Consider the following 8,208-nt stretch of genomic DNA (forward strand, 5'->3'; position numbering starts at 1 on the left):
TATTAACATAAATTGATGCAAAAAAAAACCTTTCAACCTTGGAATAAAAGGGAGTCTCTTAGTATGGTTTTGGGTAGCTATAACCAACCTATAGTAAGTATACTTAGTTATGAAAATTTAGATTTAACATTAAAATTAGGAACAAGACAAAGTTCCCATAATTGTGATTACTAAAACCAATAGAAATTACTATTACTATTAAACTGGTACCGAAGTGGCACTGTCTAATCCAATAAGTAAATAAAAATAAAGGATACAAAGAAAGATAAAACTGTCATTATGTGAGGGTCATACGATTTTCTGTATAGAAGAAATATATACAATAGAAAAATAAAACAAAAAAGATTCAGCAGTTTAAGTGGATAAAAAATTCAACAAGTATTGTTATAAGTATAATAGTACCATAGTACAATGTTTCCTTTCGAACCCCAGTTGTCCATGATACTCTCTAACTTGAAACAAAACAGCAATAAAATCTTTAAATAGCAGAAAGGAAAAGCATGAGTTGTTTATAGAACACGTAGATACAAAAGTATGTATGTGTTGCACTTATTGCTTATTTTATTCCTACATGTTTTACATTTTTTTGATGCTATTGTGAATGCATACAGTGTCTCTCCATTTATTTGGATCTTTAACTTCTCTCAGCAATGTTTTGTAGTTTTCAGTGCACGTTTGTACTCCTTTTATTAAATTTGCTCTTATGTGTTTCATTCTTTTTGAGGCTTTTGTGAATGAAATTTCATTTTTTGGATTGTTTGTTGTTGGTATATAGAAATATAATTGACTTTGGTATATTCTACATCCTACTAGGTATTTTAAATCTTAGGTGTTATACTTTTCACCTCCAGATCTTTCCATTTAATTATTTTTTAACAATTTCACTTTTTTGATATTTTTTATTTGATGCGTCATTGTTACCATACTTTTTTTTAACTCTTAATATCATTTCCTTTAGTTCTTTGAGCATATTTAATGGATGGTTTGAAGTCCTTTTCTGCTAAGCCTAACATTTGAACAATGTCAAAGGCAGTTTCCATAGGTTGCTTTTTCTCCAGTGCATAGTCTCACTTTACTGTTTCTTTTCATATCACGTTTTTGTTGAAAAATGGGCATTACAACATTTCACTCTGACCCTCCAGGGTTGTGGTTGATCTTTGTTTAGTGACTTGCCTGGACTAACGCTGTAGAGTCTGATTTCCTCACAACATGTTGCCATCAATGTTTCTGCTATTTGTTTTTAATCCTTTTTTTTTTTTAAGTCTGGTTTCTTAGAGTTCATCCCCATGTCATTTTAGCTTAATGGTTACGCTATGTTTGGTTGATGGTCCTCAGACACTCTGAACCAATAAGGCTTTCACCCTTTGCCAATGGATCTGTTTAGGTTTGGGAGTGCATTCAATGTCAGGCGGATTGCAAGTCAGCCCTGAATTTTACTTTCTGCTCGTCTTTCTTGTGTCTCCTCTGCATGTGGAAAAGGCCTCACAGTAAGCCAGGGGCATGTAGAAAGGTAGAGTTCTCTCCGGTCTCTTTAGAGTATGCATGTAGCCTTACATATGTGGGAAGCTTTCCAGACTGCTACGGATATGCGGGAGCTAATCAAGGCCCACTATTTCCATCTTATTTATAGGATCTTACTCTAAATTTTTTATTTAAATTTTTTCTCTGCAGATTTGTTGCTTGCCCTACTTAGTATTAAAACTGCATGCCAGCTGTGAATTTCCACGTGTTTGCCATTGAGCTTTCTACTGTTTTTGATGATGACCAAGGCTTGGATTCCCCAACTCCCCAACTACACTAAAAATCAAGTTAGCCACCTCCAGCAAAGAAGAGTCTGGTTGTCATGGGCTTACTGTCCTTTGGTAGAATGTGCTGAAAGTACTGGACCTGGGAGGAGATAGCAGCAATCCAGGTTAGAACCACATATTACCTCTGTGCTTATCCCAGGTTGAATAGTTTTTCTTGAATAAACACTTCTCAATTTGTTGTATGCCTCTGATCCATTTCCATAGTCCTGGTGTGGTTGTTTTTGAAATTTTCATCCACTTTTATCATTGTTTTGGGATTAGCTACACTCCTTATTCCACGATTCAGGAAGTTCTCCTTACGAAGGAATTAGAGGATCAGAGTTGCTGCAGCTCCTTCTTGTTTGCATGGTCATAGCATGTATTTCGAATATTCCCACATATAAGGACTTAGTGTACAGAGCCAAAGACCTTCAACATAGGCCTTGTTGAATGTCTAAAACGGCCTTGGTGGTCTACTAGACGGTGTATTAGTACATAAATGAAGTACTAAGAATTGAGCTCATGTCTGCCTAAGATGATGGTGGTGGGGGGAGCAAGACTCCACATTACGCAGAGTTCACCTAAGATGCTTCTGTGCTGGCAGACCAGCACACAGGAGCTTGATATCCCATGAATTGATAGAAGAATGAGTTCTGACACATCTGTTACTGAGTTTGGTTGAGATTTGGGGATGCTGTAGCCTGTCATTGCTGGATGGCATTACCATCAGATGTAAGCCTCCTGGGCAAGCTGCTGAGATGTGAATACAATTCAATGCATGGTCATATCTGAAAACATGTTTTGCTATTTTTTCAAGAAAAGATAAGCTTAAAATAGAGAAGCATATTTTGATAATATATGAGAAGTTTTGCATAAATAAAATATACAAAATACTTTTTAAAGTTCCTTAAATGGAGTATACTTCCTCTCTCTATGGGATATACTTTGTCCTTTTGTGTTTTTGCACAGACTCTGTCCTTTTCTTCCAGGTTAACTCTTTTTTTTTAATTTTATTTTTATATTCCCCAGTTTACTTTGAAAACAACCTTTTCTGCTATATAGCCAAGTGAACTTGAAATTACAGTTATCTCAAAGTACATAGCAATTACCTATAAATGAAACATTGATAAAAAAATGCGACACATTTAAGGACTTCAACATAATAGAATTCTCTTTTTCCAGCTTTTTAAACTATTTTTCCCCCATATAAGCCAATATATAATATTCGACATTTGGGTTATATGTGCATATGAAGCAGACCCATTTGTCAAAGTGAGCATATGATGAAACAGTATACAGTGTCCTTTCTGGACATAATTAAATTTTCAGAGGCAACGTGGTCCAAATGGGAGCAAAAAAGTTGATTTCCTCATGAAATAAACCAGATAAGGAAAAATTAAGACTAATGCTAAAAATTTATACCATAAATTGTTCTATTTCCTCTCCTTTTAACATACAAATGTGCACTCTGGGTATGTGTGAATCAAAAAACTTGCAATAAGATTCTGAAAGGCTATGACTAGGGTAGTGTGTAATACAATAAAAGGTCTTGGGGTAAAAAAGAGAGGTAGTATAGGTGAAGAGAAGACATTTGCCCATCAGGTTATATTTATTGGCTTAATAAAGAGGTAGATTATTTAAAAATCTCAGTGGGCCCAGCTATTGAACTGGGCCTGAACGTGATGTTTAATTATTTACTAAGATTGTAATTAAGCATATTAGAAGGTTTGCTGTCACCAGATAGTGCCTTAAGGTTAAACACTGAAAAGAAACGATTGCTACAAAACACACAAAACATTGTATTGTGTGGTTCTATTATTTTGTTTCTTCCACTATTTTTGTAATTGGGGCAAGAGAGAAGGTCCAATTTGTTTAAGGACATTTAGTGTACCCCTAAACTGTCTGAACCAGAGATTTTTATTAATTCTTCTGCAAACACAACATTGATATCCAGCTACCATTATTTTTTAAGATAAACAAGTCAATTGAAAAAAAAGTTATGGCCTTGAGCTATGAAACATTAAACTTTAAACACACCTAGACCATCAATGTAAGACGTTAATCGTTGTTTACCTTCAGCAGTGAATGGATGCAGCTTCACTGTGACTTCTCCAAAAATGCTTTGCAGCACCTAACACACGGCTGGGACACATCCTCAAAGTCTGAGTCATTCCCAAACAGGGATCTTCAGTAATCAGTTGTTTTCATAGATTATAACTCCCCAGTAGTTCAATTTTTGCTTTGTAGTTTTTAACTGCACTACCTTTTCTATTCAGATCTCTCAGATTGCTTCCATACATCCACAGTATATAATTAAATGTGGCAAAGTCATCTTTGGTAATCTGCCAGGCAACATGATTCATAGGAATATCATGCTTCATCATGCAATTTTGCCCTTGATAATCAGGAGGGTTTCCTAGCTTTTAAGTGGAGGTTGTGGCACTGTCTACCCTCCAATTATCTGAAATATTTTGATCAGTTACAAGTTTTCTGAAAACTGCTTCTGCAATGGGTGACCCACAAATGTTACCCAGACAATCAAACAGCACTGATTTGGGTGGCCACACTGTCATCTTCTCACCTGCAAAGAAAGACACAGAGTGAGGACAGGTTAACTCTTAATCATCCCTCATAAGTCAGGTTTGTTATTCACTTTCTGGGAATTCTGTCTTGACTTCCCTGTCGTGGTCCACTCCTCTTATCATACCACTGTGTACTTCTGAGTTCAGCACTTGTGGCAGTTGTGTTTATATATTTATTTGTGCGATTCTTTTTCTTTACACCAAACTCCACTAGGATGAAGACTAAATATCTACTGTCCATTTGGTCTATTGTAATATGTAGTTTATTTGCGCCCAGTAAAATGGCTGGCATATAGTAAATGATCAATAAATATTTACTTAATAAATGAAAGTAAATGAACAAACTTTAAAACACTTGAACATTTTCTAATGCACAAATGATAATATTATTAAATTTAATTAAAAAATAATTTGAAGGACATCAATAAATATATAGATACTTCTATTACGACACCATGAACTTGGCAGATTCTGTGCCGTCCCACGACACTCCCTTGCAGTAACCCATATGCCATGAAATACTCAAATGCCTTCAACTGGAGCCTCGTTTTCAACATGACCCAAATTGAGATAACTGTGCATCTCAATCTATCCATCCCTATCATATTGATTTAGTTTCTGGGCTGCTGAAACAAATATCATGCGATATTTGGTTTGGCCTAAACAATGGTAATTTTTTGGCTCATGGTTTTGGGGCTAGGAGAAAGCCAGAATCAAGGTATCATCAAGGTGATGCTTTCTTCCAGGAGGCTGTGGCATTCTGGGACTGGATGCAGGAGATCTTTGGTCCTTGGTTTCTCCATCACATGGTAATCAATACACTTGGCCACCTCTCTTTGTTTCTCCCTTCTCTTCCAGGTTCCATTGACTTTTACGTCCAGCTTTCCTTGGGAACTTTTCTTTCCCTGTGACCTTCCCTCTAAGGTCTTCAATAATGGATTAAGAACCATCCTGTTTCAGCTGGGTCATCCCTTAACTGAAGTAACCTTGTCAAAATGTTCTATTTCTAAGGGTTCACACCTGATAAGAATGGATTAAGTTTAAGAATATGCTCTTCAGGGGTACAAAGCTCCAAGCCACCACGCATATGTTCTCTAACATCTTGAATGTCATTACTTTATCCCCTCTTGGTCACACTTCTTTGTTTGACTAATCATAATTACCCCAAATATATCTGTTATTTCAACTCTCCTCCATTTTCACTGTCACTGTCTTTGTTCAGGCCTCCAAATTCATCCGCCTTCTTGAACTCATCATTCTCTGATAATCCTCTAGTGAATCATGATGGTATTTGAGGAAATTTTCCCAAATGCCAATTTAACCACATCACTCTCATGTTTAAAATTCTTCATTTGCTTGGAAAGTAAGACAATTCTTCAGTATAGTATGTATAACTTTTCATAATCAGGTCTCAATATGATTCTCCTCCTTGACTCTTTTTTTTTCCCTTTTGGTGCCTGTTCTAGTTTGCTAGCTGCTGGAATGCAATATACCAGAAATGGAATGGCTTTTTTAAAAAAGGGGAATTTAATAAGTTACAAGTTTATAGTTCTAGGGCCATGAAAAGGTCCCAATTTAAGCAAGTCTATAGAAATATCCAATCTAGGGAATCCTGGGAAAGATACCTTGATTTAAGAAGGCCAATGAAGTTCAGGGTTTCTCTCTCAAGTAGAAAGGCACATGGCGAACATAGTCAGGGCTTCTCTGTCATCTGGAAAGGCACCTGGCAAACATGGCATCTTCTATTAGCTTCCTCTTCAGCTCCCCGGAGGCCTTTTCCTTCTTCACCTCCAAAAGTCAATGACTGGTAGACGCTCTGCTTTGCGGTTCTGCGGTGTTCTGTTGTCATTCTCTGCTCTCTCAGAATCTCCAAACATCGCTGGTTGGTGGACTCTGTGGTTCTCTCGGCCTTGTGGCTCGTTTTGGCTCTGCTGTGGCTTCTTTGTTATTCTCAAAAAACATTCTCTCCAAAAAAATGTCTCCTCTTTTATAAGATCCCAGTAAACTAATCAAGACTCACATAGAATGGGTGGCAACATGTCTCCGTCTAATCAAGTTTAATACCCACAATTGATTGAGTCACATCCCTATGGAGATAACCTAATCAAGTTTCCAACCTATAGTACTGAATAGGGATTAGAAGAAACTTTTCTAGGGTAGGTAAATCCTTTCAAACCAGCTCAGTCCCTAAGCTCCAATACCTACTTCTACCACACCATACATTTCTTTAAAAAATACTGTGAGTCTAATCCTCCACTTTTTTGAACACTAACTTCTAGTATATTTTACTAAATGGTAAGGCAAATATCCCCTTCAGTAGTCTTTAGCAAAAATACACAGGATCTTATTACAGATACATTTTTAAATAATTATGTCTCATCTACCTGCACTTTCTGTAGAACTAGGAGGCTGCCACTCAAATAATACCTGGCCTTTCTGTGCATGGGATGCAATCACTCCTTCAATTTCTAGCAAGCAGGAAAGAAGGAGGTGCTGAAGTTAGAGGTCTAGTTGTTTTAGTCCCTGTTCTGCTTCTCTTACAAGGACAGTGCCCATTTTCAGGCTGGAACCTTTCCTTAGGCAAACATGCCACACTGTTAAGAAAAACGTTCCTGGATCAACGTAATAGGGTCAGATGCTCTTGCAGCCTGAAACTCAGTAAAACCAGCATTACCAATTAATTCTCTAATCAAATATCATTATAGTTCATAATATTTCATTCTGAGGTTATAATATTTGTGGATTTCCTCTTATCTTTATATTATTTTTCTTCTGCATATGCTTTGGGCTGTGAATTTGAATCCATCCTATTCAGTTTCTTTTTTGAATGATTTTAAGCTTTCTCTTCAGCAATTAGATCCCTTCATTATTTTCCAGTGTGGCAATGGATTTGTTTATTTCGTAACACACATTTGGATATTTTAAGTACTTTGAAAATATGAGCTAAATATTTGTGCTCTCTGCCACCTTTATTTAATTTAGTTTTCTAAATATACCAGAATTTAACCAACTTTTCTAACTGAACTGAGTTTTTATTATACTCTCATGACCAATAAGATATAACTAATTTCCAATAAATATCATTTCTCTCCTTTCTTCTCCTCTCCCTCCCTATGTTTTGCTGAAATAATTTTATTAATATTGACATTTTCCTAGAATACTAAAGAAGTGTGTGAAATTTTAAAGGTACATTTTAAACAATTATTTAGTTAGCTGAAGTTTTTAATAACATTATCCTCTTCTTTATTGTGTCATTTCTTGAGTTTTTTATTAAAGCTAATTTTTGCCTTTACTGTAGTAATTCATTTGAAAAGGGGCATTAAGAAGCATATTCTTAAGAGTTTTTGAAGGTCTAAATATAAATCAATTTTGCCCTGGTAGGTGAATTATAATTTGCTTGAATAAAGAATATTAGAATCCCCTCCTTTCTGCCAGAATTCTGAAATATTTCCTGATTGCATTGCACATGAGACATCCGAAAGCATGTCATTCTCTTCTTTGTAAATAATCAGTATTTCTGTCTGAAACTTTGTAAAAAATTCTCTTTAACCTTGGAATTCAGAAACAATGCCACAACGGGACTGGGTATGGTACTTTTACAAAAACCCTATTATCCTTCTCTACAGGGAAAAAAGAGGTTTGGGGTTGGGTTCCATTTGTTTTCTTCAAAGGACTTCCATCTCTGGAATGGTGGTGTCTGGCCAATTTCTTGGCACTAAGTGGGCTCTGAGAAACTGTCAGTTGAATGAATATATGAAAACCAAACAAAGGAATGTACTTCAACTGCTTTCTGGCTACTGCAGCATATATAAATGAAAGAAACAAAAACAAAGACTCAA

At 36.0% G+C, this 8,208-nt stretch overlaps 1 pseudogene; it reads right to left on the reverse strand.

The window, feature by feature from the left end:
- Positions 1-3,884: 3,884 nt before the first annotated feature.
- Positions 3,885-4,360, reverse strand: LOC143678763 (low molecular weight phosphotyrosine protein phosphatase pseudogene; annotated as a pseudogene).
- Positions 4,361-8,208: the final 3,848 nt, after the last annotated feature.

This window comes from Tamandua tetradactyla, chromosome 4 (genome assembly GCF_023851605.1).
Source record: "Tamandua tetradactyla isolate mTamTet1 chromosome 4, mTamTet1.pri, whole genome shotgun sequence".
NCBI lineage: Eukaryota > Metazoa > Chordata > Mammalia > Pilosa > Myrmecophagidae > Tamandua > Tamandua tetradactyla.